The 22,564-nt window shown below is 32.7% G+C and overlaps 1 pseudogene across 1 annotated transcript in view; it reads left to right on the forward strand.

Moving 5' to 3' along the window:
• Positions 1-22,187, forward strand: part of LOC145338719 (perforin-1 pseudogene) — a 28,339-nt pseudogene extending 6,152 nt beyond the window's left edge. Inside the window, exon 2 of the transcript XR_013885873.1 lies at positions 20,400-22,187. The product of XR_013885873.1 is annotated as a perforin-1 pseudogene (transcript). The remainder of the gene's footprint in view (positions 1-20,399) is intronic.
• The last annotated feature ends 377 nt before the right edge of the window (positions 22,188-22,564 follow it).

A 22,564-nucleotide genomic window follows, 5' to 3' on the forward strand; every position in this document is an offset into this window, starting at 1 on the left:
GGTATCTGTTATTCTATGTATAAACCACCCCAAAACCCTCGATTAGATTCCAGTCTGTAACTCACTCCCGGGTATCTGTCATTCTATATATAAACCACCCCGAACCCCTCGATTCGATTCCAGTCTGTAACTCACTCCCGGCTATCCGTTATTCTATATATAAACCATCCCGAACCCCTCGATTAGATTCCAGTCTGTAACTCACTCCCGGGTATCTGTTATTCCATATATAAACCACCCCAAACCCCTCGATTAGATTCCAGTCTGTAACTCACTTCCTGGTATCTGTTATCCTATATATAAACCACCCCGAACCCCTCGATTAGATTCCAGTCTGTAACTCACTCCCGGGTATCTGTTATTCTATATATAAACCACCCCGAACCCCTCGATTAGATTCCAGTCTGTAACTCACTTCCTGGTATCTGTTATCCTATATATAAACCACCCCGAACCCCTCGATTAGATTCCAGTCTGTAACTCACTCCCGGGTATCTGTCATTCTCTATATAAACCACCCCGAGCGCCTTGATCAGATTCCAGTCTTAAATCACTTCCTGGTATCTGTTATTTTATATTAAACCATCTTTGTCTCTTCACTAGACACAGGTGAGGTCCCAGATGATTGGAGGATAGCAAATTTGTTCTCTTATTTAAGAAGGTTAGCAACGATAACCTGGGTAATTATAGGCCGGTGAGCTTGACGTCCGTGGTAGGGAAATTGTTGGAGAAGGTTCTTAGAGATAGGATGTATGCACACTTAGGACAGAATAATCTCACGAGCGATAGACAGCATGGTTTTGTGAGAGGGAGGTATGCCTCACAAATTTGGTTGAGTTCTTTGAAGAGGTGACAAAAACGCTTGATGAGGGAAGGGCCGTGGAGGTCGTCTATCGGGATTTTAGTCAAGCACTTGACAAAGTCCCTCGTGGCAGGTTGGTGCAAAAGGGATATAAGGTGAGGTGGCTCGATGGGTGGAGAACTGGCTTGGTATAGAAGACAGAGGGTAGCAGTGGAGGGGTCTTTTTCCGGCTGGAGGTCTGTGACTAGTGGTGTTCTAGAGGGCTCTGTACTGGGATCTCTGCTATTTGTGATCTATATAAATGATTTGGAAGAAGGTGTAACTGGTGTGATCGGTAAGTTTGCGGACGACACAAAGATGGCTGGACTTGGGGATAGTGATGAACATTGTCAGAGAATACAGCAGGGTACAGAACATAGAAAAACTACAGCAAAAACAGGCGCTTCGACCCACAAGTTGTGCCGATGACATCTCTACCTCCTAGGCTTACCTGTAACCATCAATCCTATTAAATCCCATGTACTCATCCAGAAGTCTCTTAAAAGACCCTATCGAATCCGCCTCCACCACCACCGGCGGCAGCCGATTCCACTCACCCACCACCCTCTGAGTGAAAAACTTACCCCTGACATCTCCTCTGTACCTCCTCCCCAGCACCTTAAACCTGTGTCCTCTCGTGGCAGCTGTTTCAGCCTCTGGGAATCTACTTGATCAATACCTCTTATGCACCTCTATCAGGTCACCTCTCATCCTTCGTCTCTCCAGGGAGAAAAGACCGAGCTCCCTCAACCTATCCTCATCAGGCATGCCACCCAATCCAGGCAACGTCCTTGTAAATGTAGATAGGCTGGAAAATTGGGCAGAGAAATGGCAGATGGAATTTAATCCAGATAAATGCGAAGTGATGCATTTCGGTAGAACTGATGTTTGGGGGGGTGGGAGGGAGCTGTACAATAAATGGCAGAACCATCAGGAGTATAGACACAGAGGGACCTTAGGGTGCAGGTCCATAGATCCTTGAAGGTGGCAGCGCAGGTGGAGAAGGTGGTGAAGAAGGCATGCTTGCTTTTATAGGACGGGGCACAGAATATAAAAATTGGCATGTGATGTTTCAGCGTTGGTTAGGCCACATTTAGAATCCTGCATCCAGTTCTGGTCGCCGCACTACCAGAAGGACGTGGAGAGAGTTACAGAAAAGGTTTACCAGGATGTTGCCCTGGTTATGGGGGGTCTTAGCTATGGAGGAGAGATTGGGCAAACTGAGGGGTTGGTCTCCCTGGAAAGACAGAGGATAAGGGGTGGGGGGGAGTGACCTAATAGAAGTGCATAAAATTATGAAGGGCAATAGATAGAACAAAGACGCCCTGCAAAGCAGAAAGAGTCCCTTCGGCCCATCAAGTCTACATCAACTACAATCCCACCCAGGCCCTACCCCCATTTCCCGACAAATTATACCTGCTAATCTGTCTAATCTACACATCTCAGGACACTAAGGGACAATTTAGCACGGCCAATCCACCCTAACCAGCACATCTTTGGACACTAAGGGACAATTTAGCACGGCCAATCCACCTAACCAACACCTCTTTGGACACTGAGGGACAATTTAGCACGGCCAATCCACCCTAACCTGCATATCTTTGGACACTAAGGGACAATTTAGCACGGCCAATCCACCCTAACCTACACATCTTTGGACACTAAGGAACAATTTAGCATGGCCAATCCACCCTAACCTACACATCTTTGGACACTAAGGGACAATTTAGCATGGCCAATCCACCCTAACCTACACATCTTTGGACACTGAGGGACAATTTAGCATGGTCAATCCACCCTAACCTGCACATCTTTGGACACTAAGGGACAATTTAGCACGGCCAATCCGCCCTAACCTGCACATCTTTGGAAACTAAGGGGCAATTTCACATGGCCAATCCACCCTAACCTACACATCTTTGGCTACTCAGGGACAATTTAGCACGGCCAATTCCCCCTAACCTCCACATGTCTGGACACTAAGGGTCAATTTAGCATGGCCAATCCACCTAACCGACACATCTTCGGATACTGAGGGACAATTTAGCAATGGCCAATCCACCTAACCTACACATCTTTGGGACTGTGGGAAGAAACAGAAGGACACGGAGGAAAACCACGCAGACACGGGGAGAAGTTACAGACTCCATACAGACAGTGACCCCGAGGCTGGGAATAGGGTGAACAGTGGGGAAGCGTTTTTTTACCCCACGGTCGGAGGTGACGAACACGAGGAGAGGCGGGGGTGTCACAGGTTTCAAGGTGAAGGGGAGGCGAGGTTTAACACAATATCAGAGGGGTGTATTTTACATAATAAAAATTTTATAACACTTATAATACAGGGAGATGTATTTTACAATATAATGTATTTTACACTATAATAATAATTTTATAATGTTTATAAAGCAAGGCGACGTTTTCTATAATATGATATTTTATCATGTAATAATAACTTTATCGTATTTATAATACATGGAGATGTATTTTACACAATAATATATACTTTATAATATTAGTTTTATCATGTTTATAATAGAAGAGTATGTATTTAACAATATATTACATTTCATAATGTAATAACTTTATAATATTTGTAAAACATGTGGATGTATTTTACAATATTTTATATTTCATAACATAGTAATAATTTTATAGTACTTATAATACAAGAGAATGTATTTTATAATATATCATATGTTCTAATATAAGTTTATAATATTTATAATATAAGGAGATGTATTTTATAATATAATCATAATTTTATAATATTTATAATACAGGAATGTATTTTACAAAATGTTATGTCTTATAATATACTAATTTTAGAATACTTATAATACAGGGGATGTATTTTACAACATATTACAATATATTTTATAATAAAATACTAATTTTAGAATATTGATAATACAGGGAATGTATTTTACAATATATTATAGTTTATAATCTAACAATATTACAATATTTACAATACAAGGGGACTTATTTTACAATATATTAGAACATATTTTACAATATAATAATAATTTTATAATATTTAAAATACAGGGGATGTATTTTACAATATATTGTATTTTATGATACAATAATAATATAATAATAATTTTATAATATTTGTAAAACAGGTGGATATATTTTACAATATATCATTTTATATTTTATAATAACAATTTTTTAATATTTATAATACAAGGAGTATATTTTACATTATATTTTATAAAATAATAATAATTTTGCAATATTTATAATACGGGGTTGTATTTTACAATATATTGTATTTTATACTACAATAATTTTATAATATTGATAACACAAGGGGATGTATTTATAGTATAATTTTATAATATTTATAATATGGGGATGTATTTTACATTATCTTACACATTACAATATAATAATAATTTTATAATATCTATAATACAGAGGAATGTATTTTACAGTATAATATATTATACAATGCAATAATAATTTTATAATATTTATAGTACAGGGGTGTATTTTACAATATATTAATATATCTTTATAATATAATAATAATTTTATAATATTTGTAATAGAGGGATGTATTTTACAATATATTCTATAGTATAATAATTTTATAACATTTGTAAGATAGGCGATGAATTTTACAATACATTATACTTTATAATACAATAAAGTTATAATATTTATCATAGAAAGGTATGTATTTTACAATATATTTTATAGTATAATAATTTGTTAATATTTATAATATAGGGGATATATTTTACACTATATTGTACTTTACAATGTCATGATAACTTTATAATATTTATAATACAGGGGAATGTATTTTACAATATAATAATATTATAATATTTATAATACAGGTGTGTGTATTTTACAATATGATATTTTATAGAATAATAATTGTATAATATTTACAATACAGAGGGTATATTTTACAATATATTATATTTTACAATATCGTGATAATTTTATAACACCTATAATACAGGGGAATGTATTTTACAATATTATACTTCACAATATCATAATAATTTTATAATATTTACAGTACAGGGGAATGTATTTTACAATATATTATGCTTTATAATATAGTAATAATTTTCTAATATTCATAATAGAGGGGGTGTATTTTACAATATATTATACTTTACAATATAATAATAATTTTATAATATTTATAATACATGTTGTATTTTACAATATATTACATCTGACAATATAATAATTTTAGGAGGTAAAGGAAAGTGTTAAATTAAAAGCAGATGCGTTTAGAGTAGCTAAGAGTAGTGGGCGAGAAGAGGATTGGGAGAGGTTTAAATATCAACAAAGAATGACAAAGAAGTTGATAAAGAAGGGTTGGATAAACTATGAAGCTGGGCTAGCGCTTAATATAAAAAAGGATAGTAGGAGTTTTTATGAACATATAAAAAGGAAGAGGCTGACTAAGGTGAACGTTGGACCCTTAGAGGATGAGAGGGGGGACTTAGTGGTAGGGGATGGGGAAATGGCTGAGGCCTTGAATAACTTTTTTGTTTCAGTCTTCACGGAGGAGGATGTGAATAATTTGCCGGGTCTTAGCGATGGAAAGATGGTAGGAGTGGAGAGCCTGAATGACATTATTGTTACTAGAGAGGCGGTGCTCGACAGACTGGAGGGACTGATTGTGGACAAGTCCCCAGGACCGGATGGAATGCATCCAAGGGTTCTGAAAGAAATGGCGGAGGTGATAGCGGATGCCTTGGTGATTATTTTCCAAACCTCGCTGGATTCCGGAGAAGTGCCGGAAGATTGGAAAACGGCTAATGTTACGCCGTTGTTTAAGAAGGGTGGCAGGCAAAAGGCAGAGAATTATATGCCGGTTAGTTTAACATCTGTTGTAGGAAAAATGTTAGAATCTGTGATCAATGAGAAAATAGCGAGGCATCTTGAGGAGAATTGTTTGATAGAGCAGACACAGCACAGTTTCGTTAAGGGGAAGTCGTGTCTGGCGAATTTATTGGAGTTCTATGAGGATGTGTCTAGGGCGGTGGATAGAGAAGAGCCGGTGGATGTGGCGTTTCTTGATTTTCAGAAGGCGTTTGATAAGGTGCCTCACAAGAGGTTATTACAGAAGGTCAGGGGGCATGGAGTTGGGGGTAGGGTGTTAGCGTGGACAGGGGATTGGCTGTCAAATAGGACGCAGAGAGTGGGGTTCAATGGGTGCTATTCGGATTGGCGGTTGGTGACTAGTGGAGTGCCCCAGGGGTCGGTGCTGGGGCCTCAGCTATTTGCCATTTATATAGATGATCTGGAGGAGGGAACCGAGTGTATGGTGTCGAAATTTGCTGATGACACCAAGATTGGTGGAACGGCAAATTGTGCGGAAGGTGTGGGAAATCTGCAGAAGGATCTAGATAGGCTGGGCGAATGGGCCAGGAACTGGCAAATGGAATTTAATATTGGCAAGTGTGAAGTTGTCCACTTTGGTAGGAATAATGGTAGGAAGGACTATTACTTACATGGCGAAAAACTGCAGCATGCGACGGTGCAGGGGGACCTCAGGGTCCTTGTGCATGAGTCGCAAAAACCCAGCTTGCAGGTGCAGCAGGCGGTCAGGAAGGCAAATGGGATGCTGGCCTTCATAGCGAGGGGGATTGAATATAAAAGTAGGGAGGTCTTGCTGCGGCTGTATAGGGCATTGGTGAGGCCGCAGCTGGAGTACTGTGTGCAGTTTTGGGCGCCGCACCTGCGCAAAGATATTTTGGCCTTGGAGGGAGTGCAGAGGAGGTTTACTAGGCTGATGCCGGAGTTGAGGGGGTTGAGCTATGAGGAGAGGCTGAATAAACTAGGCTTGTACTCGTTAGAGTTTAGAAGAATGAGGGGAGATCTCATTGAGACGTATAAGATGAAGAATGGGATGGATAGGATAGAGGTGGAGAGACTCTTCCCGCTCAGAAAGGACAGTAGGACTAGAGGGCACAGCCTCAAGATAAAGGGGGGGCGTTTTAGAACGGAGTTGAGGAGGAACTTCTTCACTCAAAGGGTGGTGAATCTCTGGAATTCTCTACCCGTTGAAGTGGTGGAGGCTGCCTCGCTAAATATTTTCAAGAAGCAGGTTGATGGGTTTTTGATAAGAGAGGGGATTAAGGGTTATGGGGAGAGGGCCGAAAAGTGGAACTGAGCCACAACAGATCAGCCATGATCTTACTGAATGGCGGGGCAGGCTCGAAGGGCCAGATGGCCTACTCCTGCTCCTATTTCTTATGTTCTTATGTTCTTATAGTATTTACAATACAGGGGTGTGTTTTACAATATATTTTACAATGTAATAATAATTTTATAATATTTACAATACAGCGGGGGTATTTTACAATATATTATATTTTACAATATAATAATAATTTTATAATATTTACAATACAGGGGGTGTGTTTTACAATATATTATATTTTACAATATAACAATAATTTTATAATATTTACAATACAGGGGGTGTGTTTCACAATATATTATATTTTACAATGTAATAATAATTTTATAATATTTACAATACAGGGGGTGTGTTTTACAATATATTATATTTACAATATAATAATAATTTTATAATATTTACAATACAGGGGGTGTGTTTTACAATATATTATATTTTACAATGTAATAATAACATTATAATATTTACAATACAGGGGGTGTGTTTTACAATATATTATATTTTATACTACAATAATAATTTTATAATGTTTATAATACGGGGGCGTGTTTTACAATATATTGTATTTTACAATATAGTAATAATTTTATAATATTTACAATACAGGGGATGTGTTTTACAATATATTATATTTTACAATACAATAATTTTATAATATTTACAGTACAGGGGATATGTTTTACAATATATTATATTTTATACTACAATAATAATTTAATAACATTTACAATACAGGAGGTGTGTTTTACAATATATTATATTTTATAATACAATAATAATTTTATAATATTTATAACACAGGGGTGTGTTTTACAATATATTATATTTTATAATATAATAAAAATTTTATAATATTTATAATACAGGGGGTGTGTTTTACAATATATTATATTTTATAATATAATAATAATTTTATATTATTTATAATACAGGGGGTGTATTTTACAATATATTATATGTTATAATAAAATAATAATTTTATAATATTTACAATACAGGGGGTGTATTTTACAATATATTATAATTTATAATATAATAATAATTTTATAATATTTATAATACAGGGGGTATATTTTACAATATATTTTATAATATAATAATAATTTTATAATATTTATAATAAAGGGAGTGTATTTTACAATATATTATATTTTATAATACAATAATAATTTTATAATATTTACAATACAGGGGGTGTGTTTCACAATATATTATATTTTATAATATAATAATAATTTTATAATATTTACAATACAGGGGCTGTGTTTTACAATATATTATATTTTATAATACAATAATAATTTTATAATATTTACAATACAGGGGGTGTGTTTCACAATATATTATATTTTATAATACAATAATAATTTTATAATATTTACAATACAGGGGGTGTGTTTCACAATATATTATATTTTATAAACAATAATAATTTTATAATATTTATAATACAGGGGGTGTGTTTCACAATATATTATATTTTATAATACAATAATAATTTTATAATATTTACAATACAGGGGGTGTGTTTCACAATATATTATATTTTATAATACAATAATAATTTTATAATATTTACAATACAGGGGGCGTGTTTTACAATATATTATATTTTATAATATAATAATAATTTTATAATATTTATAATACAGGGGTGTATTTTACAATATATTATATTTTATAATATAATAATAATTTTATAATATTTACAATACAGGGGGTGTGTTTTACAATATATTATATTTTATAATATAATAATTTTATAATATTTATAATACAGGGGGTGTGTTTTACAATATATTATATTTTACAATATAATAATAATTTTATAATATTTATAATACAGGGGGTGTGTTTTACAATATAATATATTTTATAATATAATAATAATTTAATAATATTTATAATACAGGGGGTGTGTTTTACAATATATTATATTTTATAATATAATAATAATTTTATAATATTTATAATACAGGGGGTGTGTTTTACAATATATTATATTTTATAATATACTAATAATTTTATAATACTTACAATACGGGGGTGTGTTTCACGATGTATTATGTTTTGTGACATAATAATAATTTTATAATACTTACGATACGGGGGCGTGTTTCACGATGTATTATATTTTATGACATAATAATAATTTTATAATACTTACGATACGGGGGCGTGTTTCACGATATATTATGTTTTATGACATAATAATAATTTTATAATACTTACGATACGGGGGCGTGTTTCACGATGTATTATGTTTTATGACATAATAATAATTTTATAATACTTACGATACGGGGGCGTGTTTCACGATGTATTATGTTTTATGACATAATAATAATTTTATAATACTTACAATACGGGGGCGTGTTTCACGATGTATTATGTTTTATGAGATAATAATAATTTTATAATACTTACAATATGGGGGCGTGTTTCACGATGTATTATATTTTATGACATAATAATAATTTTATAATACTTACAATACGGGGGCGTGTTTCACGATGTATTATATTTTATGACATAATAATAATTTTATAATACTTACAATACGGGGGCGTGTTTCACGATGTATTATATTTTATAACATAATAATTTTATAATACTTACAATACGGGGGCGCGTTTCACGATATATTGTATTTTATAACACAATAATAATTTTATAATACTTCCAATAGAGGGGGCGCGTTTCACGATATATTATATTTTATAACACAATAATAATTTTATAATACTTCCAATAGAGGGGGCGCGTTTCACGATATATTATATTTTATAACACAATAATAATTTTATAATATTTACAATACAGGGGGCGCGTTTCACGATATATTATATTTTATAACACAATAATAATTTTATAATATTTACAATACAGGGGGTGTATTTTACAATATAATAATAATTTTATAATATTTACAATACAGGGGGTGTGTTTTACAATATATTATATTTTATAATATACTAATAATTTTATAATATTTATAATACGGGGGTGTGTTTTACAATATATGATATTTTATAAGATAACAATAATTTTATAATATTTATAATACAGGGGGTGTGTTTTACAATATATTATATTTTATAATATAATAATAATTTTATAATATTTATAATACAGGGGGTGTGTTTTACAATATAATAATAATTTTATAATATTTATAATACAGGGGGTGTGTTTTACAATATATTATATTTTATAATATAATAATAATTTTATAATATTTACAATACAGGGGGTGTGTTTTACAATATAATAATAATTTTATAATATTTATAATACAGGGGGTGTGTTTTACAATATATTATATTTTATAATATAATAATAATTTTATAATATTTACAATACGGGGGTGTGTTTTACAATATATTATATTTTATAATATAATAATAATTTTATAATATTTACAATACGGGGGTGTGTTTTACAATATATTATATTTTATAATATAATAATAATTTTATAATATTTACAATACAGGGGGTGTGTTTTACAATATATTATATTTTATAATATAATAATAATTTTATAATATTTACAATACAGGGGGTGTGTTTTACAATATATTATATTTTATAATATAATAATAATTTTATAATATTTACAATACAGGGGGCGTGTTTTACAATATATTATATTTTATAATATAATAATTTTATAATATTTATAATACAGGGGGCGTGTTTTACAATATATTATATTTTATAATACAATAATAATTTTATAACATTTATAATACAGGGGGCGTGTTTCACAATATATTATATTTTATAATATAATAATAATTTTATAATACTTACAATACAGGGGGCGTGTTTTACAATATATTATATTTTATAATACAATAATAATTTTATAATACTTACAATACAGGGGGCGTGTTTTACAATATATTATATTTTATAATACAATAATAATTTTATAATATTTACAATACAGGGGGCGTGTTTTACAATATATTATATTTTATAAAATAATAATAATTTTATAATATTTACAATACAGGGGGCGTGTTTTACAATATATTATATTTTATAATATAATAATAATTTTATAATATTTACAATACAGGGCGTGTTTTACAATATATTATATTTTATAATATAATAATAATTTTATAATATTTACAATACAGGGGGCGTGTTTTACAATATATTATATTTTATAATATAATAATAATTTTATAATATTTACAACACAGGGGGCGTGTTTTACAATATATTATATTTTATAATATAATAATAATTTTATAATATTTACAACACAGGGGGCGTGTTTTACAATATATTATATTTTATAATATAATAATAATTTTATAATATTTACAACACAGGGGGCGTGTTTTACAATATATTATATTTTATAATATAATAATAATTTTATAATATTTACAACACAGGGGGCGTGTTTTACAATATATTATATTTTATAATATAATAATAATTTTATAATATTTACAACACAGGGGGCGTGTTTTACAATATATTATATTTTATAATATAATAATAATTTTATAATATTTACAACACAGGGGGCGTGTTTTACAATATATTATATTTTATAATATAATAATAATTTTATAATATTTACAACACAGGGGGCGTGTTTTACAATATATTATATTTTATAATATAATAATAATTTTATAATATTTACAACACAGGGGGCGTGTTTTACAATATATTATATTTTATAATATAATAATAATTTTATAATATTTACAACACAGGGGGCGTGTTTTACAATATATTATATTTTATAATATAATAATAATTTTATAATATTTACAACACAGGGGGCGTGTTTTACAATATATTATATTTTATAATATAATAATAATTTTATAATATTTACAACACAGGGGGCGTGTTTTACAATATATTATATTTTATAATATAATAATAATTTTATAATATTTACAACACAGGGGGCGTGTTTTACAATATATTATATTTTATAATATAATAATAATTTTATAATATTTACAACACAGGGGGCGTGTTTTACAATATATTATATTTTATAATATAATAATAATTTTATAATATTTACAACACAGGGGGCGTGTTTTACAATATATTATATTTTATAATATAATAATAATTTTATAATATTTACAACACAGGGGGCGTGTTTTACAATATATTATATTTTATAATATAATAATAATTTTATAATATTTACAACACAGGGGGCGTGTTTTACAATATATTATATTTTATAATATAATAATAATTTTATAATATTTACAACACAGGGGGCGTGTTTTACAATATATTATATTTTATAATATAATAATAATTTTATAATATTTACAACACAGGGGGCGTGTTTTACAATATATTATATTTTATAATATAATAATAATTTTATAATATTTACAACACAGGGGGCGTGTTTTACAATATATTATATTTTATAATATAATAATAATTTTATAATATTTACAACACAGGGGGCGTGTTTTACAATATATTATATTTTATAATATAATAATAATTTTATAATATTTACAACACAGGGGGCGTGTTTTACAATATATTATATTTTATAATATAATAATAATTTTATAATATTTACAACACAGGGGGCGTGTTTTACAATATATTATATTTTATAATATAATAATAATTTTATAATATTTACAACACAGGGGGCGTGTTTTACAATATATTATATTTTATAATATAATAATAATTTTATAATATTTACAACACAGGGGGCGTGTTTTACAATATATTATATTTTATAATATAATAATAATTTTATAATATTTACAACACAGGGGGCGTGTTTTACAATATATTATATTTTATAATATAATAATAATTTTATAATATTTACAACACAGGGGGCGTGTTTTACAATATATTATATTTTATAATATAATAATAATTTTATAATATTTACAACACAGGGGGCGTGTTTTACAATATATTATATTTTATAATATAATAATAATTTTATAATATTTACAACACAGGGGGCGTGTTTTACAATATATTATATTTTATAATATAATAATAATTTTATAATATTTACAACACAGGGGGCGTGTTTTACAATATATTATATTTTATAATATAATAATAATTTTATAATATTTACAACACAGGGGGCGTGTTTTACAATATATTATATTTTATAATATAATAATAATTTTATAATATTTACAACACAGGGGGCGTGTTTTACAATATATTATATTTTATAATATAATAATAATTTTATAATATTTACAACACAGGGGGCGTGTTTTACAATATATTATATTTTATAATATAATAATAATTTTATAATATTTACAACACAGGGGGCGTGTTTTACAATATATTATATTTTATAATATAATAATAATTTTATAATATTTACAACACAGGGGGCGTGTTTTACAATATATTATATTTTATAATATAATAATAATTTTATAATATTTACAACACAGGGGGCGTGTTTTACAATATATTATATTTTATAATATAATAATAATTTTATAATATTTACAACACAGGGGGCGTGTTTTACAATATATTATATTTTATAATATAATAATAATTTTATAATATTTACAACACAGGGGGCGTGTTTTACAATATATTATATTTTATAATATAATAATAATTTTATAATATTTACAACACAGGGGGCGTGTTTTACAATATATTATATTTTATAATATAATAATAATTTTATAATATTTACAACACAGGGGGCGTGTTTTACAATATATTATATTTTATAATATAATAATAATTTTATAATATTTACAACACAGGGGGCGTGTTTTACAATATATTATATTTTATAATATAATAATAATTTTATAATATTTACAACACAGGGGGCGTGTTTTACAATATATTATATTTTATAATATAATAATAATTTTATAATATTTACAACACAGGGGGCGTGTTTTACAATATATTATATTTTATAATATAATAATAATTTTATAATATTTACAACACAGGGGGCGTGTTTTACAATATATTATATTTTATAATATAATAATAATTTTATAATATTTACAACACAGGGGGCGTGTTTTACAATATATTATATTTTATAATATAATAATAATTTTATAATATTTACAACACAGGGGGCGTGTTTTACAATATATTATATTTTATAATATAATAATAATTTTATAATATTTACAACACAGGGGGCGTGTTTTACAATATATTATATTTTATAATATAATAATAATTTTATAATATTTACAACACAGGGGGCGTGTTTTACAATATATTATATTTTATAATATAATAATAATTTTATAATATTTACAACACAGGGGGCGTGTTTTACAATATATTATATTTTATAATATAATAATAATTTTATAATATTTACAACACAGGGGGCGTGTTTTACAATATATTATATTTTATAATATAATAATAATTTTATAATATTTACAACACAGGGGGCGTGTTTTACAATATATTATATTTTATAATATAATAATAATTTTATAATATTTACAACACAGGGGGCGTGTTTTACAATATATTATATTTTATAATATAATAATAATTTTATAATATTTACAACACAGGGGGCGTGTTTTACAATATATTATATTTTATAATATAATAATAATTTTATAATATTTACAACACAGGGGGCGTGTTTTACAATATATTATATTTTATAATATAATAATAATTTTATAATATTTACAACACAGGGGGCGTGTTTTACAATATATTATATTTTATAATATAATAATAATTTTATAATATTTACAACACAGGGGGCGTGTTTTACAATATATTATATTTTATAATATAATAATAATTTTATAATATTTACAACACAGGGGGCGTGTTTTACAATATATTATATTTTATAATATAATAATAATTTTATAATATTTACAACACAGGGGGCGTGTTTTACAATATATTATATTTTATAATATAATAATAATTTTATAATATTTACAACACAGGGGGCGTGTTTTACAATATATTATATTTTATAATATAATAATAATTTTATAATATTTACAACACAGGGGGCGTGTTTTACAATATATTATATTTTATAATATAATAATAATTTTATAATATTTACAACACAGGGGGCGTGTTTTACAATATATTATATTTTATAATATAATAATAATTTTATAATATTTACAACACAGGGGGCGTGTTTTACAATATATTATATTTTATAATATAATAATAATTTTATAATATTTACAACACAGGGGGCGTGTTTTACAATATATTATATTTTATAATATAATAATAATTTTATAATATTTACAACACAGGGGGCGTGTTTTACAATATATTATATTTTATAATATAATAATAATTTTATAATATTTACAACACAGGGGGCGTGTTTTACAATATATTATATTTTATAATATAATAATAATTTTATAATATTTACAACACAGGGGGCGTGTTTTACAATATATTATATTTTATAATATAATAATAATTTTATAATATTTACAACACAGGGGGCGTGTTTTACAATATATTATATTTTATAATATAATAATAATTTTATAATATTTACAACACAGGGGGCGTGTTTTACAATATATTATATTTTATAATATAATAATAATTTTATAATATTTACAACACAGGGGGCGTGTTTTACAATATATTATATTTTATAATATAATAATAATTTTATAATATTTACAACACAGGGGGCGTGTTTTACAATATATTATATTTTATAATATAATAATAATTTTATAATATTTACAACACAGGGGGCGTGTTTTACAATATATTATATTTTATAATATAATAATAATTTTATAATATTTACAACACAGGGGGCGTGTTTTACAATATATTATATTTTATAATATAATAATAATTTTATAATATTTACAACACAGGGGGCGTGTTTTACAATATATTATATTTTATAATATAATAATAATTTTATAATATTTACAACACAGGGGGCGTGTTTTACAATATATTATATTTTATAATATAATAATAATTTTATAATATTTACAACACAGGGGGCGTGTTTTACAATATATTATATTTTATAATATAATAATAATTTTATAATATTTACAACACAGGGGGCGTGTTTTACAATATATTATATTTTATAATATAATAATAATTTTATAATATTTACAACACAGGGGGCGTGTTTTACAATATATTATATTTTATAATATAATAATAATTTTATAATATTTACAACACAGGGGGCGTGTTTTACAATATACTATATTTTATAATATAATAATAATTTTATAATATTTACAACACAGGGGGCGTGTTTTACAATATACTATATTTTATAATATAATAATAATTTTATAATATTTACAACACAGGGGGCGTGTTTTACAATATACTATATTTTATAATATAATAATAATTTTATAATATTTACAACACAGGGGGCGTGTTTTACAATATACTATATTTTATAATATAATAATAATTTTATAATATTTACAACACAGGGGGCGTGTTTTACAATATACTATATTTTATAATATAATAATAATTTTATAATATTTACAACACAGGGGGCGTGTTTTACAATATACTATATTTTATAATATAATAATAATTTTATAATATTTACAACACAGGGGGCGTGTTTTACAATATACTATATTTTATAATATAATAATAATTTTATAATATTTACAACACAGGGGGCGTGTTTTACAATATACTATATTTTATAATATAATAATAATTTTATAATATTTACAACACAGGGGGCGTGTTTTACAATATATTATATTTTATAATATAATAATAATTTTATAATATTTACAACACAGGGGGCGTGTTTTACAATATATTATATTTTATAATATAATAATAATTTTATAATATTTACAACACAGGGGGCGTGTTTTACAATATATTATATTTTATAATATAATAATAATTTTATAATATTTACAACACAGGGGGCGTGTTTTACAATATATTATATTTTATAATATAATAATAATTTTATAATATTTACAACACAGGGGGCGTGTTTTACAATATATTATATTTTATAATATAATAATAATTTTATAATATTTACAATACAGGGGGCGTGTTTTACAATATATTATATTTTATAATACAATAATAATTTTATAATATTTACAACACAGGGGGCGTGTTTTACAATATATTATATTTTATAATATAATAATAATTTTATAATATTTATAATACAGGGGGCGTGTTTTACAATATAATATATTTTATAATATAATAATAATTTTATAATATTTATAATACAGGGGGCGTGTTTTACAATATATTATATTTTATAATATAATAATAATTTTATAATATTTATAACACAGGGGGCGTGTTTTACAATATATTATATTTTATAATATAATAATAATTTTATAATATTTATAACACAGGGGGCGTGTTTTACAATATATTATATTTTATAATATAATAATAATTTTATAATATTTATAATACAGGGGGTGTGTTTTACAATATATTATATTTTATAATATAATAATAATTTTATAATATTTATAATACAGGGGGTGTGTTTTACAATATATTATATTGTATAATATAATAATAATTTTATAATATTTATAATACAGGGGGTGTGTTTTACAATATATTATATTTTATAATATAATAATAATTTTATAATATTTATAATACAGGGGGTGTGTTTTACAATATATTATATTTTATAATATAATAATAATTTTATAATATTTATAATACAGGGGGTGTGTTTTACAATATATTATATTTTATAATATAATAATAATTTTATAATATTTATAATACAGGGGGTGTATTTTACAATATATTATATTTTATAATATAATAATAATTTTATAATATTTATAATACAGGGGGTGTGTTTTACACAGTGAGGGGGTGGGGGTGGGTCTGTAACGCTCTGCCAAGCAGAGGGTGGACACACTGGGATGGTTTCACACTGATCTATATAAACAGACTGGGAATGGAGGGATTATAAACACAGGCTCCAGTGGGGCCTCATCAAACACCTTCTCTCCCGGCGGGAGCCGGTTTGCTGCTGCTGCAAAATGGCGCCGGCTCCTTCCCCATCCTCACCCTGAGGAGAAGGGGGGGCGGGGAAAGGGGAGAGAAACCCGGGGATTGGACCGCTGGAGGGGGCGGACTCAGCGCTGATGGGTCCAGGCGACCGTCAATCAAACATTCGGCGCGCACATTGGTCAGCTTAGCTGTCAGTCAGCGCTGAGCGATAACCTGAATGGCAGAGGACGAATGGGCTCAGCTGTCAGTCACTGCTGAGGGAGATCCGGATTGGCGTAGCCAGAGGGCGGGCAATCGCTGATCCGTCAGGCTGTCAATCAGCAGGGACTGACGTCCGATTGGCCGAAACAGATGTCCGTCCGGAAGCCCTGAGCACCTGATTGGTGGGACTGGTGACGGGAACTGCTCTGATTGGTTTACTCGGCTGTCAGTCAGGAGGCACTCTGCAGGGGCACTTCAGTCACGCCCCGTGGAAAAGGCGCCTGAGAGAGAGAGAGAAACTCCCTGTCAGAGAGACTCCCTCTTTAACAGGGGAGTTCCTGACGGAGAGACTCCCTTCAACAGGGGTCCCTGACGGAGAGACTCCCCCTTTAACAGGGGTCCCTGACAGAGAGACTCCCTCTTTAACAGGGGAGTCCCTGACAGAGAGACTCCCTTTAACAGGGGTCACTGATGGACAGACTCCCTCTTTAACAGCGGTCCCTGACGGAGAGACTCCCACTTTAACAGGGGTCCCTGACGGAGAGACTCCCTATTTAACAGGGGTCCCTCACGGAGAGACTCCCTATTTAACAGGGGTCCCTCACGGAGAGACTCCCTCTTCAACAGGAGTCCCTGACGGAGAGACTCCCTCTTTAACAGGGGTCCCTGACAGAAAGACTCCCTCTTTAACAGGGGTCCCTGACGGAGAGACTCCCTCTTTAACAGGGGTCCCTGACGGAGAGACTCCCTCTTTAACAGCGGTCCCTGACAGAGAGACTCCCTCTTTAACATCAGTCCCTGACGGAGAGACTCCCTCTTTAACAGGAGTCCCTGACGGAGAGACTCCCTCTTTAACAGGAGTCCCTGACGGAGAGACTCCCTCTTTAACAGGAGTCCCTGACGGTGAGACTCCCTCTTTAACAGGGGTCCCTGACAGAGAGACCTCTCTTTAACAGGAGTCCCTGACGGAGAGACTCCCTCTTTAACATCAGTCCCTGATGGAGAGACTCCACTGCTTCGGCAAAAGCAGCCGACACAATCAATGACCCACCACCCCCCAGCCACCGCCCCCCCCGACCACATCCCGGACATTCTCTCTTCTTCTGTCGGGGGAAAAAGATACAAAAGTCTGAGGTCCCGTACCGACCGACTCAAGAACAGCTTCTTCCCTGCTGCTGTCAGACTTTTGAATGGACCTACCTCGCATTAAGCTGATCTTTCTCTACACCCTCGCTGTGACTGTAACACTGCATTCTGCACCCTCTCCTTTCCCCTCTGTACTCTGTGAACAGTATGCTTTCTCTATATAGCATACAAGAAACAATACTTTTCACTGTATCCCGATACACGTGACAATAATAATTAAAATCAAAATCAAAGATTCCACCGTCACCATCCCCCCACCCACCTCAGACACCATCCATCACTCACCCTGCCATAGCCCCTTATTGCCCTGTTATAGTCCTTCCATTTCAGGTCCCCGGACAACCCATCTATAAACCTCATGCCCCCTCTATACCTTCTACCCACCTCATAGGTTCCATACAGCCCGAAGATTCCTGAATCCCCAATAGCCATTCTTCCCTGCCTGGCTCCTGGAGAGACAGAACTCTTTGCTCTACTCTACACAACCACCCTCAGAACCCATTACCCATGTTTCACTCTGCAGGACTACCCCTACCGTACCTCCCCCATAACCACCTCCCCCACAATTCTCAAACCATTCCCTCACTTTTAACCCCTCACTCCCAATATCCACCCATCACTCCCCATTGCACTGTCACTCCCCTGCACCATCTCATACTCACTAATACCCCATCACCGACCCATTGACAAGCATATCCTGAGCACCCTAGTCCTACAATAACATTGGGCTGCTCAAAAATCTGTTGAAAGAAACAAAGAATATCTCACACCCTCCACCCCTTGGCAAAAACATGATTATATCAACAGCCCTTTATCAAATCAAAATGGAGTTCAGATTCCCCTTAATAGCTGTGGCAACAACCCTTGCTGAACAAAATCGTTTGGTCAAATTAGCAGCTCAGCCAAGCATTCAAAAATTTCTTCTTCAAAAGGCACCAATGAAGGTGAGACTCACTCTAACAATCTTCTCTCCATTTCTCAGGTTTTTCTGCAGCTGTGCCCTCGATGCCATGGTGCCAGTCACAAGACTCTGGGTTGCCTGTTTTCTCCTCCTCTGCCTCCTGGCAGGAAAAGTCTCCAGTGGCTGCAACACGGCCAGTGCTGGGGAGTGCCGCTACGCCCGCAACGTGCCGGGGGCCAGCCTGGCAGGGTCCGGCTACGACATGGTGACCCTACAGAGCAAAGCGGCCTCCGTGATCGATGTCAACACCTGGAGGAATGCGAATGGCAGCTGCGTCCTCTGCCGCAACCAGCTGCTCTCTGGCGCCCGCCAGCGGCTGCCCCTCTCGCTGGTGGACTGGAGGGTCCAGCAGCGATGCAGGCATGCCATGTCCAGCCGCCTCTACCGCTCGGCCGCAGAGCTGCTGAAGTCCGCCACCTCGATGATCTCCAACGGCTGGAAGATGGACCTCAGGGTGGGCCCCACCCCCGGCAACACCGTCAACTGGATGTTCGGCGGCTCCAGATCAAAGTTGACTGGCTTCAGCACCAGTCGGGCCAAGTCGGACCGTTACAGCTTCACCAGAGAGGAGTTCCTGTGCCTTAAATATCGGTATCGAGTGAAGACTAAGCCACGCCTGAGTCCCGAATTTGCCCGAGCTCTGGCTGCCCTGCCGAGAAACTGGAACGGCTACAACGATGCCAAGTACAAGCACCTGGTGCAAACCTATGGCACCCATTTCATCCAGGACGTTACTCTGGGTGGGCGCATCAGGGAGGTGACGGCCATACAAACCTGCAAGGCGGTATCCTCTGGCACCACTGTGGAGGAGGTAAAGGACTGCCTCAAGACAGAAGCTGGTGTCCAGTTGGGATTTATAGGAGTGTCGGTGGGCTATGAGCGGTGCAAAGCACTGGCCACTTCGATGGCGCACCGAGGGAGCATGAGCCAAGTATTTTCTGACCGGGAGATTGAAGTATTTGGGGGCTCCGCCACACGGGTCGACATCTTCTCCCCGGGGGCTGGGTCGGCCTTCACCCACTGGATGGACACTCTGAACACGCAGCCGGGCGTGGTGAGTTACGGCCTGAAGCCCCTCCACCACCTCCTGCCCACCAACGATGCCCGCTACCCCGTCCTGAGGGACTACATCAGCAAGTACATCAGAACCAACGCCCTGGCCCAGAGCTGCGCGGTCACACAATGCCCCGCTGGCTCGTTCCGGCGGGACAGGAAGACCTGCTCCTGCTATTGCGCGGGGGACACGAGAGTGGACAGGCAGTGCTGCCCCAAGCAGAAGGGCATCGGGAGGCTGACAGTGAGGGTCAAGCAAGGCCGCGACCTCTGGGGTGACATCTTTGGTGGCACGGATGGCTATGTTGTTGTCAAGTACAGCCAGGCCAAAGCCCACACCTCGGTCATCTCCAACAACAACAACCCCAACTGGAACACCAAGCTGGACTTGGGGGAGGTGATGGGAGGAAGTGGACGCAGATTAATCATTGAGATCTGGGACAGTGACTCCATCACCAGGGATGACCTGCTGGGCAAGTGTAAAGAGACACTACTCTCCGGGACCCACCAGAAGACCTGTTACCTCAAGTACGGCAAGGTGACCTACTCCTACACCTTCACCTGTGGTCCCCACCTCGGGGGTTCCACCTGCCAGGATTACACACCCCGGCCTGACGGACCTGCCTTTACCCCCGACCTGGGATCCGCCAATTCCACCCTGCTCCCGGTCTTCCCCACTCCACCTCCAGCGGAAGAGGCCCCTCCCTCGGTCGTACTGGCCTGAGATCTGGGGTTTTGCTCCCTGTCCCCGTTGGTGGCTACCCCTCCCCTCCCACCTTCCTCTCTCCCCACCCACTGAAGATGCCGGTGCCCGCTCCCCTCTGCTCCGTCCCGATCCTGCCTCCGGGAGAATCCTGGTCCTTGCTTCCCAAAACTGCCAGCCTGCCCAAGGTACCAGCCCCTCAATTTGACCGGAGGGGATCGAGATAAACTCCCATCCCGCCCCCCAGACTGGCTTCTGATCTCCGCGGAGCGGGTACAATAAATCAGAACAATACTTTGTCACCAGGTCACCTCAGAATGGGGTCGATCAGAGAGACACCCCGCCCCTAAACATCCCCCCCAACCGTCTCAACACCCCGTCAAGGGTTCCGGAATCGCCCATGACACCCGGGTGGAGGTGCCACGATCAG

Source organism: Carcharhinus amblyrhynchos, unplaced genomic scaffold (genome assembly GCF_965287045.1).
Source record: "Carcharhinus amblyrhynchos unplaced genomic scaffold, sCarAmb.v2.hapA chromosome_153, whole genome shotgun sequence".
NCBI lineage: Eukaryota > Metazoa > Chordata > Chondrichthyes > Carcharhiniformes > Carcharhinidae > Carcharhinus > Carcharhinus amblyrhynchos.